The sequence below is a fragment of the Protopterus annectens genome, chromosome 2.part0 (assembly GCF_019279795.1).
Source record: "Protopterus annectens isolate FY-2018-M chromosome 2.part0, PAN1.0, whole genome shotgun sequence".
Lineage (NCBI taxonomy): Eukaryota > Metazoa > Chordata > Ceratodontiformes > Protopteridae > Protopterus > Protopterus annectens.
In genome coordinates this window covers 1,772,068,093-1,772,085,592 of record NC_056728.1, presented here as the reverse complement: position 1 = coordinate 1,772,085,592, position 17,500 = coordinate 1,772,068,093, and the positions used below count along the sequence as shown (strand labels likewise).

Sequence of the window (17,500 nt, the reverse complement as noted above, 5' to 3'; positions counted from 1 at the left end):
GCCCATGCTGGGCAAGAAGGCTTGGCTTGTGACTTTAGACCTAAAAGAGGCATACCTGCATGTCCCAATCAAACAAACATGCAGAAGATACTTCAGATTCAAAGCTGGCTCAGTGCACTACCAATTCTCTGCACTGCCCTTTGGCTTATCTACTGCGCCCAGGGTCTTCACAAAGTGCCTGGCCCCAGTAATTGCATTCTGCAGACAGAGGAATACAAATATATCCTTACTTGGATGACTGTCTCATACAAGCAGAGAACAAGGACATTCTACTACAGCATCCGGCGTGTTTTAAAGAGATTACTACCATGCCTAGGGTACATAGTCAACTAACAGAAGTCAAAACTAGTACCTTCTCAAGAGATAATCTTCCTGGGTGCAAGCTTAAATACAACTGCCCAGATGGCTTATCTCATGCCAGACAAGCAAAGGCAACTGACTACCTATTTCAAACTGTTGGCAACAAAGGCCCAGTTATCTACAAGAAAAATTCTGCAGACTTTGGGCTTCATGGCATCCTGCATTCTACTAATTCCATATGCAAGACTGCATATGAGGAAACTTCAATGGTACCTAAAAAGTGTTTGGACGCAACATTGCCACAGCTTGGAAACAATAATTACTCTCATTCCCCTGCGTGCAGCAGGAGTTTCGATGGTGGGCGAAGGCCTGTGACCAGAACGAGGGACAGCCATTCACCTTACTCCCAGCCAAGCAGACATTGACAACGGATGCAACAGATTATGCCTGGGGGGGCACACATGGCAGGAAGATTTATTCAAGGCACATGGTCCGCCAACCAAATGCATCTGCATATCAATCAAAAAGAGATTCTAGCTGTTCAGAATGCACTGACAGCCCTCAAGGACCTACTTCATCCGGGACAACTACTGATAAAGACAGACAATACCATGGTCATGTGGTATATAAACAAGCAGGGAAGCACTCATTCTTACCCCCTCTGCAGACTAGCCATGACTTTGTGGGGCACAGCATTGACTTACCAAGTACATCTGCAGGCACAATTCCTGCCAGGAAAGATAAATACTCTGGCAGACGAACTAAGCAGAAACCTAATGGATCCCCACGAGAGGAAATTGGATCCACAAGTCTTCAACATGATAAGGAAATGGGGATGCCCGGACATAGACCTATTTGCCTCTCCTCACAACTGCCAACTAAAGAGATTCTGCACAAGGACTTATCACAGGCAAGCATGGAAAGTGGATGCCCTATCTTTCAGCTGGAAAAGCTTAACGGTATATGCCTTTCCTCCACTGCCTCTTCTTCCCAAGGTACTCCTAAAGGTCAGACAAGAGAAGCCAAAATTATACTGATTGCCCCAGACTGGCCCCGCCAGTACTGGTATCCAATCCTAAGGAACTTGTCTCAATGCCCAGCCTGGACCTTACCTCCAATACCTTGCCTACTGTCCCAACAAAATCATCAGATCCTGCGCAGCCAACTCAAGACCTTAAATCTGGCAGCGTGGCAGATAATGTAGTCATATAAAACACACTTCTCACTAAAGCGGTGATGGATGTCATTTTGGAGGCCAGGAGGCCTAGTACTAGAAAATCTTCTGCTGGAAAATGGAAGAGATTCTGTGCCTGGAACCAGGCACAAGGAATTGACACAGCAGTACCAAATATTCCTCAGATTTTGCAATACATAACAGATGCTGGACAAAGGCCTATCCTTTTCATCAATTTAAAATTCATGCCTCTGCCATTTCGGCTCATTACAATACAGAGCCACCAATCTTTTCTCCTCCTTTAAGGCAATACCTCAGAGGAGCCAAAAACTTAAGGCCTCCAAGGAGATCACGAATACCCGTATGGGACCTCAGTTATGTTTTGGAAATACTCACTCTGCCCCCTTTTGAGTCAGCCGATATAAAGTTTTTATCTTGGAAAACAGCTCTGCTCCTAGCAATAACCTCTGCAAGATGAGTCTCGGAGCTACAGGCAGCCATGGCTGTGGAACCTTTTATCATTTTTTATCCAGACAGGGTTTCTCAGAGGACAAACCCAACATTTATGCCTAAGGTAGTGTCCAGTGTGACCCTTAACCAAACTAGTCATCTGCCTACTTTTTATCCAAACCCACAGAATAAGGGGGAGAGAATTCTGCATTCTTTGGACATGCACAGACAGCTACGTTTCTACTTGAACAGGACCAAAGCTTTCAGAAAGGCTGAGCAACTACTAGTGGCATATGCTGTAGGATCACAAGGAAAGGCTATGTCAAAGCAGACTATTTCAAAGTGGATAGGCCACTGCATTCGTTTCTGCTATTCACAACATGGCAAGCCAGTGCCTAAGGGCATTAGGCCACATTCAACCAGAGCAGCAGCCACTTCAGCAGCCTTCCTCAGAGGAGTACCAACCAAAGACATTTTAGAGGCTGCTACCTGGAGTTCAGTGCACACCTTTACAAAGCACTATAATTTACCACTATACTCTGTCCACGGCAGGCTTTGCCACTGCAGTTCCGCAGGGCCTCGTAGCCGCTCCTAATGCTATTTAGCTCCAGCCTCCCAACCATAGCTTTGGGATTCAACCCAAGTGTAATGACTGCAACAGTGAAACACAAAGAACATAGTACGGTTGTGTACACTTACCATAAATGTAGATGTTGGAGTGTATTCACTGTTGCAGTCCAGGTTACCCACCATCCCCCATCTCTTTTTACTGGAACTTGGCTGCACTTCTCTAATCTATACAACCTATGTGGTGTATTTGCTTGTAGATGAAGGTGTAATATATTTTGGTGCATGCATGTTTTATTGGCATATTTTCAGTCTTCCCTTTTGGGGGCACCTGACATCTTGGGCAAGAAAAACTGAAGAAAATGGCGTTGGCTGCATCTTTTATACCCCTGGCGCACTGACGTCAGGGAAGAGGCAACAGCAACTGACGCCAGACCTAGACTTTGGAATTCAGGCCGACTGAGGGTAGCCTGCCAGCAGGGTAACCCAAGTGTAATGATTGCAACAGTGAATACACTCTAACATCTACATTTGTGGTAAGTGTGCACAACTGTACTTTCTCTGCCTTGAATGAAAAATATAATGTATTATACCTATATTCCAGTAACGGAAGCTGCCACCAAAAGTGTTCATCAGGAAATATAAATATTTTGAGCTGTAATTTGTATGGTACAACTGTTTGTGAAGTAAAAGTAAGAAGGTTGAACATAGTGGTGTTTGGAAACATTTTAAAGTTGATGAAACTTTAATCAAAGGCAGAATGCATCATTTGTTCTACATTTTATATTGCGTGGGTCAGGGTCATCTTCAAAGGTATATACAACATCAGTGCTGTTAAACCACCTGCGATATAAACATTCCGAGCAGTACAGTGTAGTTAAAGAAGTAATGCTGACGTCTGACAGCCGCGTAACTGCAGCATTGGATCAGGGCTTCTAGGTTCTGAAGGGTAGCTGATGGACTGGAGCAACTAGGTCCTTTCCTGGGATCCATTTTTTTCTGATAGAGTGATAGACTAACAAGCAGGCTTCCTTTAGTTCCGAGACATCACTCGAGCCCAATGAGTTTCTTTACATTTGTTGACCATAAACATGAAGGTATTTAGCTCAGATTAAATAGCAGGAAGTGTGCTGCTAACCATCTGCCTTCTTGGCTCAAATAACTAACTTTATAAAGTTGAGAGGTTGAGTGTTTGCCTTTCCTCCTACTTTCACAGGAAGGCATGGATGGCTTGATAGGAGAGTCTGTGCCAAAAGCTGTTAATGGGGCAGAGTTTGGGAGCTGACTTCCAAGTTCTGCCTTGGTGGAATTACTCTCCCCTTTTAATTACACCTAGGAAAATTCACATCCTGGTTTGGCACTTCTCTCCATTTGACACAGGCAGCATGTTAATTGCTCATTTCCCAGGCATCTATTTGCAAATGTCATATCCTAACATCCTTTCTTACACTTGTCAAAAATTTCAGTACTTGCAAGGGGTTTGTTATGATTGACTGAGCTTTAAAAGCCTTTTTGGTCATTAGCTTATTGAACTTCTATGAACCAGTGAGCCTCAGATGTGGACTTTGGAGCAATCCACCCTGGCCCGGCTCCAGGGAGATGCCTTTCTCTACGTTGGGTTTTTCTGCTGAAGGGAGGGACTCTCCAGGGTTTTTCTCTTCCTGGTTGTACTCCCTTCCTTGTCCCCATCAAAAACTGGTGACCTGTTTCACAGTACTGAAAACAGTTTTCTCATTCTTTGTTAGATCTCCCCAACCAAGTGTTGCGTTCCCTGTTCCAAATGCTTATGTACCATTCCTTTTTAGCCCCTACCTGCTCTTGTAAAACCAATTTACTAATGTCATTTTTGCTGGTAGATCTAGTCGGACAACCAGTTTCTAGGCAGGCTGCTCTTCTACCCCCCCTCCCCCAGCCACAATGACCACACATGCTTCCCATCAAGAGTAGTGGGAACAGTTCAAGTCACACCTTTTCCAAAGCACAAAGTCTTCCCTGGAAACTAGGTTGCATGGCAACATCCTAGAGGTGACAGCTGTTCCTCTTCACCTGGCATACTTTTTCCGGATGTCCTCCCTTTGACGTCTGTTGCAGTGTACATGGATATGTCAGTATCTTAGTATATCAACAAACAGGGAGGAATACAGTACTACCTCCTATACAGTACTACCTCCTATACAAAGAGGCCAAGTAGGTGTGACAATGCGTGATCTCTGTACATCGCTATCCAAATACAGCACACACACAGTGTGGAAATCGAACACTATGGCAGACATTTTCAGCAGATCTAGTCTGATTCCTCATGAGTGTTTCCTCATTCAGTTGACAACCTGATTTTTAGCCATTGGGGTCAACCTTATCACAGCCTTCTTGTTTTTCCCTGTAATTACACATACAACAGATGCCCTTTTTTATTTCTCCCTTTGGGGGTACACCCAGGGGATGCTTGGATTTGCTCTTGTCCTCTGGGCTTCCTTTATGCTTCTACCAATCTACCATTGATCTTGAAGTGTCTACAAAGCCAGCATATTGTGGGAGCTTTGTCACCCTCATTTTTACTTTTTGGACTCGTCTGGAGTGGTCAGTCTCTCTGTCTTTCTCTCATCTCATGTGGGATATCTTCCATGGATTCTGGAGCCCAGTTGGGATCTCTTTTTATATCACCCTTTGGACATCTAGCATCCCGATTTCCATGCCAAAAATTGACGGTATGTTTTTTTCCAGTTATTGTAAGACAGTGCGGACTCACTTCCCTCATTTGTGATATTAGCCAGCAGGCTCTGAGCCTTTACCTTCATTGCTTGCAATATTATATTAGCCCGCTTTTGGATTTTTCTCCCCGAGCCTCAGATGAAAACGGGTTCTGTTCACCCAGTCAGCCTATTTGGGTAGACAAATGTCAAATAGATAATTTGCTTATTTATTTGGGGTTCTTTCTTGAACGTTGGTTCTCTCTCAGCTACTATGCTCCCTATTTCTTTCCTCCCATCCATTCACTTAGGTTGTGGTCCAGTCACGCTACATAAATGGATTACAAGTGGTATTTCTAGTATTTGTTCATTAAAAGATTTGCAGTTGCTTCATCCTCCCAAAGCCACTCTACCAGATGAATAGCTATTTCATCTGCCTTCTCCACACGAACTTCCTTTTATAGTGGAAAATGAGAATCAATTTATAGTAGTTGGGTTAATATTTGTCATCTTTTTTATGCTTTTTTTTTTTTTTTTTTTTTTTTTTTCCAGGTCCAACACTACAGAAAATCTGACCAGCTGTTATTTTCCTTTCTTCTACTGCTTGGGTTAAGCAGTCCTATATATAATCCTGGTCAATTAGACTACTGACTGGATTTCCCTGATTCATTACAAAGTGGTTTAGAGCCATTTTGTAAATTCTAGGACTACCTTATCAACCCTCCTACCACAGTTTTTTACTGGATATCTCTCATTCAGTACTTGTTTGCATACTCCTTCTCTTTTGGTGCATTACAAACCGGGCATCGTCTCCAGAAACGGACCTTCTGGTTTGACGGTGCTCTGGCATATCCTTCCTTTTAAGGCCTCCCAAGAATTATGTAGCTGGGGATTCTACCCATCACTGAGTAAGAATGAGAAGGACAACAACATGTTTAGGAGTTATGTACTTATGATAACTTGGTATATGTGTTGTCCATTCTCATTCTTCCTCACCTTCCTTTCCAGCCATACCCCAGCCTTATATTTGTAGAAGGATACTGAACACTATGGGAACCTTGGGCTCCTACATTTTAGTCCTAATTATTTCTTTTCTGTCCCATCTTTATAAATCAGTAGACATAGGCAGCAAACTTGATCTGAGGAGTTAGTGGTGGTGTGTTGCATTATGGGAAGAGAGAAGAGCTTGAGATTAGGGTCTGAAGTTTGGAAAATGCATCCGTGTCGGATCTGTAACCCATGAGTGAGGAAGAATGAGAATGGACAACACATACCAAGTTATGGTAAATGCATAACTCCTAATTTAAGCCTAGCCAGTAACTCCACGTTAAAATTAAACCCTGCACTTTTGTGCCTGTAAGGTGAAGACTTTAACCATTATGCCAAACTCGTAGGTTCATATGTAGGTACTAGGCTATTGGCCCTAGGGCCTATATAAGCCTAGCCAAAAAGGTGCCCTGGCTTTCACCACCCAAGAAAATTATTTTCCTGTGCCCCTGTCGAGCAGAGCCACAGAAGTGATCCCCGGGGTGAATTTCCCATCTCCCATCCAATCATCAAGATTTTTCTTGGAGTGCATGTGTACCTATTGCATTAAATTTGGATTACCATTTTTTGTTTACATCCACAACTCTCCCAATTTGTTTGGCAAAAAGAGTAGAATTAACACCAGTAAGACTGCATATTAGTGGGTAAGGCCAGTGATTGCATTATTATTGGCTAATGTCTGTAAACCCTGAAAAGAAGTCGACGCAGAATGGTCTGAGCATTTAATATTTCAGAGTAAAACAGTGATGAGTGGAACTTGAAGAAATATTGACTTGACAGAATACAATTACTTTTTTTTTTGTTACTGTGCAGTATGTTAGAATAACGTTATAACTTGAATATGGGTATGTCAGGCACTGTTGAATGTCTTAATCTTTAATAAACTGATGTTTAAACAAAAATAATCATAGAAAAATTGAAAAAACGGCATGTAACACTCTACAGTGCAGAAACTGCAAATTCCAAAGAATTAAATTTGTATTACCATTTGTTATTTCCATCCACAACAGCTGGTGTCGTGAGCCTCTAAAACAGATCTGCGGGTTCAGAGAAGTTGCCACAATCTCCAGTACACATTGTACACCCTTGCATACTGCCAGCTGTAAACTGTCTGAACTTTTAAATCTCCCATCTAGTTTGAATCTGACTGGCAGTCAGGCACTGCCTCACAAAGCTGATTTTGCCCTGCACGTTGATGAAGTTGCGGGATATGCTGGCATGATGAAGTCAGCCTAAAGGGAATTGAAGGGCCACTCAAATTCGTGGCACCCCGTTATTTTGCCCTCAAAACTGGTAAATACCGAGAAATTTGATAGTTGAGAGGCATGTTCCTGTCTGATAAATTGTATCTGAGCAGAGGAACCCAGCAGGGGGTGTCTTTTTTTTTTTTTTTTTTTTTTTTTTTCCCCATTTGTTTGCATTATGCTTAGAACCCTTGGCAAGGAAAATAAGAGAGTCAGAAATTCAAGGATATAATTGGTATGAAAATCAAGAAAAGTTGTCATTGTTTGCAGATGATATGTTGGATCAGATAATTCCAGAAAATGACATCTGTGTTGTGGAACATTCTAAGGCAGTTTTCAAGTCTTTTAGGGATAAGATGAAACAAAGGCTATAGCTGTAAAATATGTACCCACACATGAGTTGGTTCAGCAATATCCATATTTATAGGGATATGATAATATTGAAGTATTTAGGAGTATGGGTTAGAAAGGAGTCTGTTATGGCAGCTAAGGATACGTGGGAAGAGATTAAACAAAAGGTAATACAAAAGCTGAGAAACTGGAAGCTCTTGTTAATGGATAATTGATAGGATACAAGCAGGTAAATTGTTTAGTCCCTTTAGATGTCCTTCCATATCACTGAAAGTGTTCCTCACTAAAGGGATCCCCTGCCAAGGGCAGCTTGACATCTGGCCAGAATACCAAAGCCCTAGGTTGTTATTGGGATATTTTAAGTCACGTGTATGCTCCCTGCTTACAGCATAGGGCATAAAGATGACGAATGGACGTCCAAAGTTCAGAACCTCTTTGCCACCAAACCAAAAGCCATCAGTGATGGTCTGTCTGACCACTCTTTTGTCTGCTGGTTACCAAACCTTTTTCAGATTTTTAGATTACATTTCATTAAGAAAGGGGAAATGCCAGTGTGGGAGACAGACTCCCCAGAAGGCACTTCATGAGCAGTATATGTTTTGCTTAGGTGCTTCTCACGACCATACAGCTTGTCCTATTTGTCAGGTGTTTATCCATAAAACTCTGCATAGTAGTCTCTCTCCTGTTTAGCTGTTTACCTAGAGAACCATTGTCTTAAATTGTTGGCTCAAGGTACAGTGGGTGGAATCGTCCCACCCTGTGGGTTAGCCATCCATGAGAAGGGCAAAAAAGCCCCTTGCTCCTAAGAAGTCTGATGGGTTTTATAAGGTGCCCGATGATTGTAAATTTCTTTACAAGTGCCCCCCCAGTTGACCCCTCTGTTATTTCTGATGAGCTTTCCAAGCGTTTGCCGTCTGCTAAACTGCTTCCTTCTAGCAAGGCCATTGAGGGATTGGGCAAAGAGGTGTGCACTGGTGCTGCTCTGGCCTTTTGGGCTGTAAATTACCAGACCTGTATGACCAGGTATGTTTTAGCCCTTCTTTGTCAGACTTTTCAGATTATTTCAGATCTTCCAGACTCTGAAGGGAAGGCTTTGCCCTGTTCTTTGTTGGGGTCTTCTCAGGTGGCCTGCCATTATGATGCAGCCAATGCTTCTTCTAGAGGTGCTGCCTTTGGCTGTGTCTTGAGGCGTTATTCCTGGCATCGCCTTCAGCTCTTGCCTGATGATAGTAAGGCTAAATTGATGGATGCTCCTTTTGACAATAAAAATTTCTGAGTCTGCTGTTGCTGAGCTTTTAAGTCTCCAAGAGAGGTATAAGGCCATGCAGGAAGTGAGACACATTTTTTGATTCCCCAGTTCCTACATTTCAGAGGAATTATCCTTCTAAATTCCAGACGCACCAGGTTCTATCTTCTTCCCTTCCTTTTATGTTGGGTTCCTTTAGTACTTCGTCTTTCCATGTCCCTTCGCAGTTGGTTAAGGAACATTCAGGATTTTTGTGTTCTGTCGGTCATTAGTCAGGGGCACTTCAAGGTGTGGAAATTCCTTCTTCCCATTCTGGGCATTCCTCAGCCTTCTCAGGAACAACTGCCATTTTTTTCTAGATCTCCGGAGTCTGTTGTCTCGGGGCATTATTCAAGCAGTGTCTGCTTCTCAAAGGGTTAACGAGTTCTGTTCAAGGATGTTTTTGATCTCCAAGAAAGAAGGCATGTGGAGACCCATCCTAGATCTTTCACAGCTCAACACCGTTCTAAAAGTTTTGCCTTTTCGAATTTTATCTCTCCAGACCCGGTTTCCTCCTCTTCTTTCTCAGGCTTTAGTGTCTCTGGATCTCAAGATGCCCATCTTCACATACTTGTTCCCTTTTCAGGAAGTTTTTGCATTTCTGTGTTTCTTCCTTGCAATTTCAGTTCTCTGCATTGCTCTTTGGCCCTTCTACTGCCCCAAGGGTCTTCAGCAAATGCTTCGCTCCTCTGATTGTTTTTTGCAGGATTAGGGGTATTCAGATTTTCCCTACCTGGATGACCTGCTCATTTAGGCTTCCTCTCCTGGGGCTCTGCTTCACCACCTTCATTATGATATTTTCCTCTTGCAAAGTCCAAAATTTACTGTGAATTTCTAAAAGTCCTTCCTCATTTCTTCTCGGTATCATGTTTTTTCTAGGCTGCAGGATCCAGACCATCCCTATGCAGGCATGCCTGCCGCCTCCCAAGGCTTAGACTCTTAATTGCTTATTTTCAGTTTCTTCTTCCTCTGGTCTGTTTCTATCAGGACATATCTCAGTGCCCTGGGTTACATGGCCTCCACTCTCCCAAAGCTTCTTCTAGCCAGTCTCCATATGAGGAAGCTTCAGTGGTTTCTTAAGACAATTAAGCTTCAGCATTCTCATCCTCTGTATTTTCAGGGTTCTCCTCTTCCATGCATTAAGCTAGAGCTTCAGTGGTGGATCCACCAGCTCTCTCTCAGTTCATGTCTTCCTTTTCAACTACCACTCCCCTCTCGGGAGCTGTTTCCAGATGCCTCAGACATGGGGTGGGATACTTCTTTCGGCCCCCTGAAGATTCCGGGCCTTTGGTCAGTTTGTCAGAGGGAAGACCATATGAATCTCAAGGAGATGAGTACTCCATTTCTCTATAGGCCTTCCATTCTCTGTTTCTCCCAGGTCCTCTCAAGATCTTTACAGATCATGCCACAGTAGTATGGTACATCAACACGCAAGGGTTGGGTAGGGGGGATGACATCATCTTGCTTCCTAAGAAGACTAGCTGTTCAGGTTTGGATCCAACTGTCTAGTATCAGGTCACTCTTCTGGTAGTTTATATTCTCTTGGAGGAGAACATACTGGCAGACTCTTTTTGAGCAGGTCCATTAACAGACTCCCGAGTGGATGATTCACAGAGATGTTTCTGGACGTTGTCCACCAGTGGGGTACTCCTCCAGTAGATCTCTTTGCTTTCCCTTTAAACAGACAGCTTCCTCTCTCTTGAACTAGAGTACCATGCTGTCTGGCTTGGAAGGTGGATGCGCCTCTTTTTTTTCTGGAAGGAGATGTTTCTTTATGCCTTTCCTCACCTTCCTTTCATACTGAGTGTCCTGTTCAAGATAGAACAAGACTCTCCCAAAATCTTGTTGGTGACCCCCTTTTGGCCCCGACAGCATTGGTTCCTTGTTCTGCATTTAACCAAGGGCATTCGCCATAAGTTGTCTCTCAGGGTGGACCTACTTGCACAAGACAAGGGGTCTCTAATCCATCTCACTTTTCAACTCTTCAACTGATACTGCGGGTGATGGGGTTTTCATCTCTTTTGCACACCTTTTTTTCTGAGAATGTGCTTTAGTTCTGCAGGAAGCCAGTAAACCCACTACAAGGAAATCTTTTGTCCAAATGGAAGAGATTTTCTGTTTGGTGCCTTACTTGTAACATGGATCCACTTTCTGTGGAAGTTCCTTTGGCTGTCTTATTTGTGCGAATTGCTCAATGCTAGGTTGGCATATTCTTCAGTTAAAGCCCACCTTTCAGCTATTTCTGCTGGTTGGCCTTTGACTCCTCCGTTGGCTTCTAGGTTTGAGGTGAACATTTTTTAAAGGCATCCTTCATATTAGGCCCCCAGGAAATCTGTTCCTCCTTCCTGGGACCTTAATTTTTTTTTTCTTGAAAAATTGACTCGAGCTCCTTTTGAGCCTGCAGATTCAGCCTCCCTAAAGCATTGTACTTGTAAGACTTCTTTTTGGCCCTCACTTCAGCTAGAAGGGTGTCGGAGTTTCAAGCCCTTCTGGCTGTACCTCCTTTTTTTTTTTTTAGTTTTCTACAGGGACAGGGTATCTCTTTGTGTTGATCCATGAGTTGTCTCTTAATCAGTCTATTCATTTGCCCACTTTTTTTTTTCCCCTTCTCTGCAGTCTGCTAGTGAGAAGGTTCTTCACATTTCGGATTTGTATAACCAACTTGAGTATTAAGAATAAAAACATTTGTAAATTTGATCAACTTTTTGTTGCTTTTCATCCTAAGGTTTTAGGTTTGACTGTTTCTAAGCAAACCATTCATCCTGGCTGTCTAAGGCCATTTCAGTTTGTTACTGTTTTCATTGGAAAAAGCTCATTCTACCAGGGCTGTGGCTTCTTCTAGTGCTTTTTCCAAAGGATTGGATATCTAATCCATTTTTCAGGCTGCTGCTTGGTCCTCTGTCCATACTTTCACTATGCATTACAAACTGAATATTGTTTCCAGGGCAAAGGCTGGCTTTGCCAGTGCTATCCTGCATGGTATTCTGGATAATTCATCCGGGTCTTCCCCCTCCCAACTTTCCTCTTGAGTTGTGCTACTCTCAGTTTAGTGAAGGATACTGCAACAGTGATGTGGAAGGACATAGTACAGTAATGTATAATTTTACCATAACAGTAGATGTTCTTTCCACTGTTGCAGTATTCGCTCCCTCCCTCCTCCCCCTTTTCTTTTTTTCCCCTTTCTGGATGCACATTATTTCAGTGGCCTATGGAGTAGATGATGGAGAACATTGACAGCTGTGCAATGACAGAGACCTGGTTCAAGGCTCCAGAGAGCACCCCTGCATTACCAGGCTGTAATTCATACCACACTTTTCGGCCACCTAACCTGGACTGAAACACTAAAGGCGTAGGCATGTCCATATTCATTAAGGATATCCACAACTCAAGGCTAGTTGCTCAGCATAATGCATCCTAGATTATCCAAGTGCAACTAACTCTGGGAAGCCCGCAATCCAAATTGTAGCTTGCTACAGATCCCCCACCATGCCCCAGGATTCCCACTCCTCATTTCTTAATGCACTGGAAAATATTGGGGTAAAACCTAACATCCTGATAATAGGCGATTTCAACTACCCCACCATTAACTGGGAAAACTACTCGTGTACCAAATCTTTTTTGCTCAATGTTTTCTGGAATTCATAAACTCCAGTGCCTTGGATCACCAGGGGCAGCAATATCCTAGACCTGGTCATTACCAGCATGGACAACCGGTGTTCCACACCAGAGGTAAATTCCTCTTTGATCAGATCCGACCACATGCTAATCACCCTAGGCAACCACATCCCACCCCCACCACCCATTAGGGAAACCACCGTAAAAAATTTCTCCAAAGCCAACTTCACGCTTTTTAAGACAGAAGTGGCAAACTTCACGACACCCATGCAGATGGGCAATAGAGGTACAACTGCTGAATCCTACACAAATGCACTTTATAAGCACTTACACGAGTGCATGGATCGTGCAATCCCTAACAGAACCAAGATGCTATCCTCCAAAAAAAGAAGCCGATCTGGTGGTCCCCTGCCATAAACAAACTCTACAACAGAAGAAAGAAACTGTTGCAAAAAAAGAGTAAAATCCCATGATTGGAGGAACTCCCTGGTCAGCCTCAGTAAAAAGTGGAGATCTCTTATAAAATCCTCCAAAGCTAATTACGAAAACAATCGCCACTGATTTTAAAGACGGCCACAAAGCATTCTATAGGTATGTCAAGAATCTCAATGGCAATACTCAGATCTGCTCTGAGTTGCAGCACAATGGCACTAAATATACAGAACCAACTGATATTGCCAACATCCTGGCAGATAGGTTCAGTGCTAACTGTACCCCCCCCCCCCCCCGTCACCCCCTAAAGGGGCCATCTCTATACTGGAAGAATGCAAAGTTCCTGTAATCACAGCTGCACAGGTAAAATTAAAACACACTCTCCAAAGCCAAGAACACAGCATCCATGGCACCTGATAACATCCCAGGCCGCATTCTACACGAACTACAGAACGAACTGGCACCCCACCTAAGTACCATATTCAATCATAGCCTCACCTCCAGGCTTTGTGCCCACTGAATGGTGCACAGTGAATCTTATCCCACTCCACAAAGGGGGAGCCACCACGGACTCTGGGAACTACCGCCCCATTAGCCTGACAAGCCTGGTCTGCAAGGCTATATAATGTATCTTCATGGAACTTACAAAGACATTGGTAATCTCCAAACTCTGGACCCCACCCAATTCGGGTTTGTAAAAAGCAGATCCTGTCTCTTAAACTTGATGGATTTCTATGAAGCGGTCACCAAAGCCATAGACGAGGGTAAGGTGGTTTACACAGCCTGTCTAGATCTCGCCAAGGCTTTCAACATCATCCCCCAATCTGGAATTATAGATAAACGCACTAAACTGGGTATAAGTCCCTATGTCACAAGATGGGTTGCCAACTGGCTCACTGACAGAACCCACACTGAAAGCAGCAGACTCCAAATCCAACTTCATACCAGTGACAAGTGGAGTACCACAGGGTTCATTATTGGGTGGTCTCCTGTTTGGTATCTACTTCTCTGAATTACAGGCTAACACAGAAGGTCTTTGGCTAATGAAGTTCGCAGATGACTGCAAAGTAGGAGCCATAATCGAAACCCCTAACTATGTGGACAATCCTACAAAAGGGCTTCACTGAGACAAATGCCTGGTGTCAAAGCCGTGGCCTCAAGCTCAGTGCCAGAATGTGCATCGTCATCCCTTTTGATAAAAACTCTGTGCCCATGACTACCACATAGGCAGTAGTCTAACACCGAAAGTGTGATAAGAGACCTTGGCACACAGGTGGACAGTAGTCTCTCCTTTGATAATCACATCGCCACAATAGTGAGGAAATTCTTCTACGTGGCACACATCATCACAAAATGTTTGTCATTCAGGAAAAAAGAGGTCATTGTTCCCTCTACTTGTCACTCATTAGACCCATTATAGAGTACAATGCCCCTTTTGGTATGTACCTCACAAGACATCCACACTAACTAGAAAGGCCGCAGAAATACTTCACAAAGAGGATTACCGGCCTCAAACAGGTGCCCTATGCAGACAGTCTCAAACTCCAGCTTGACTCTGTCGCATATCGCCTACTCTGAGGCTATCTCTGCCTAACATACAAAGCCATGTCAAACCCAGAGCTGTTGGACATGCTCTACTTTAAGAAATCCCAATCCCCCCAAGCTACACGCTCTAGGGACCTAAACCTTGTCACCACAATAAACAGAACATGCTGGAGGGATAGATTCCTGTCCCAGAGACTTCCCATACTCTGGAATAAACTACCTATCTATATCAAACAAAGCTCCTCATTCAAGACAAATCTTGATGATTGGATGGGAGATAGGAAATTCACCCTGGGGATCACTTCTGTAACTCTGCTCAACAGGGGCACAGGAAAATAATTTTCTTGGGTGGCAAAAGCCAGGGTACCTTTTTGTCTAGGCTTATATAGGCCCTAGGGCCAATAGCCTAGTACCTACCTATGAGTTTTATTATTGTTATTGTTATTACCACCGCTATGATGGGGAGCCCATATTCAAGTTGAACAAGGACGACTCCTTTGCCCATTGCTGGTCTGAAGAGAGCGGGATGATATTTGTCATAACCAGAATAAAGGAGAAGTGATGTTTTCACTGTGGCTTTGGAAGTTAAATAACTGGTCTAGCTATAAACCAAAGTATTTAAAGACGTGGTTGTTTCTGTTGGGTAATTGTTGATATTTGTAGGATCTTTCTGCAGCTTTTGAGAAGTTCCAAATATCATACTTTTGTTTTGGAAGGGTTTAGAAGTAGATTATGGCTGCTGAGGCAAGAATTAAGGGAGTGTATTTCAGACTGAAGGTGGGTGAAGGACTACATCGAAAAATAACTCCTCTGCATAAAGAGTAATAGATTGAGGAGATCAGATGGTGGTTTGTTTAAAGATTGAAAACACTGGGGCAAGTATGGATCCTTCGGGCACTCTTCTGATCAAGGGTGCTGGAAGTGATAGGGATGAGCATATTTTAACACTGAAATACCTATTTAAAACTTGTTGGGGCTAACCCTGATTTCTTAGAGAGTGAAGAAGCAAGAGGTGATCTCTATGATCAAAAGCATTGGTACGGTCAATGAAGAAAGCTCCTGAAATGTTTTTTTTACCCATGTTGAAAAGGGTATCATATGTAAGTAAGTGAGCATGGTACTGTCATTGTGCTCCTGCCAGCCCAAACACCATGTGATTTGAGTGAGGAGGTGATACTGTTGGATATAAGTGAACAGTTGGCTGTAGATTTAGTTTTACAAGTATTTTTCCAAATATAGGGGGGTGGAGATAGGGTGGAAGTGTGATGCATTGTTTGGCTGAAGCTGTTTGGGAAGGGGTTTAACAAGAGCAGTGTTTTGTACGTCTGGCATTGTATTTAAGTTAAGCAGATCCTGTTAATGTGTAGAAGAGGTGTAGCAAGAAGTCTTTGTAGAGTGATGTAAACCAATGGAGTAGATTGTTTGCATGAGAGGGTGCATCCAGTTGTATGTTTTGTAGTAGAGAAACAAGTTAATTGTGTGCAATTTTCTTAAAGTAGAAGAGAGGAATAAAAGGAGGATGGCTGGGTAAGTTTGGGGGGAGAGGTAGAGGTTGCAGTAGTAGGGAGGTGGCTAAATTTGAGAGTCGGAGGTTGAGAGTTGGCCTTGAGAGGTCTGGATGGTGATACATGAGGAGGTGGAATCAGTGGACTTCCCATCTGGAGAATATTTACTTTGTGTTAGGAATGTTTGGGTTTTCCTAGCAGAGCAAGTTGTTGGTTTTATGGCTGCTTATGGTTTGCTTGGCTAGGTTATGCAGGCGATATGTTTTTCTGGTACAGAGTTTTGTCTGCATAAAACAACCTCATTCTTAAGTACTTATGGCTAGACCAGTCACTTAACTTCCGAAGTCACACTGAAAATGGTAGGAAAATTATCTTTTCTCTCTTATTCTGATCCTAGATAATATCTCCCTTTCTCTCCAGACCAGCAAGAGGTGCAATAAGCAAAGGAGTCCACCTTGCTGAACTTTAATATGGGCTCCCTAAAATAGCCACAGCCTTTCTTTTCTTTTTTAATAAACTTCTTCATGCTACAGTCCATTGAAAATGGTCTTTTATTCATTTCCAGACACCCCCCCCCAAAATGCCATTGCATCACCTTATGCATAGCCAAATGACTACTAGTCTCCTACAGAGTTGAAATGCTCTTAGGGTGCCTTCTTTTCAAACAGATACCTTCACACCTCTTGCAGTCAAACTCCATAATAAAACCACCCCTTACAACCTCCCCAATCTCTCCCAAATAATTCCCTTCCTGAGTCCAGACACCCCAAACTGCAGTGTATAGACCATTCAGTCTCCATTATTGCACCCAAACTCTGGCAATCCCCCCACCCTACTTTAAAGAAGTCTCTTTCCCCACGTTCAGAGCTCAACTCAAAAGACCATCAAAAATCTGACTGCAAGTGATTTTTCACTGGGAACACAACTCAACTTCCTTCTCATTTTCATCACTCCTACTTTGACCCTCTGTTCTCACTTGCTGCTTGCTCCCCTGTCATATGCTACTAATATTAATTCACATTTGTTTTTCTGCCAACAATATTTTCGTATTGTATCAGTTGTCCATGGAAATGTCTACCTTCTGTGATTACTCTCTCTGAGTTTATTCTATTTTTTTTTTTTTTTTTTTTGTGAATTTCTTCAACCGGGCTGTTCCTGCAAGTGGACTATTGGGATCAATGTGCTACTCTGGTAAACAAACTAACTAAAAATGTGATGTTTGGAATTTATCAGGTATAGAAAGAAGAGAAAGGTTGTGTAGTTAGTTTGGAGAGGTGATTTTTTGCCACCTTGGTGCT

The 17,500-nt window shown here is 43.0% G+C and overlaps 1 protein-coding gene across 2 annotated transcripts in view; it reads left to right on the top strand.

Moving 5' to 3' along the window:
* Positions 1-17,500, top strand: part of LOC122793619 (ATP-dependent RNA helicase DDX19B-like) — a 622,575-nt gene that overhangs the window by 71,548 nt on the left and 533,527 nt on the right. The window lies entirely within an intron of this gene.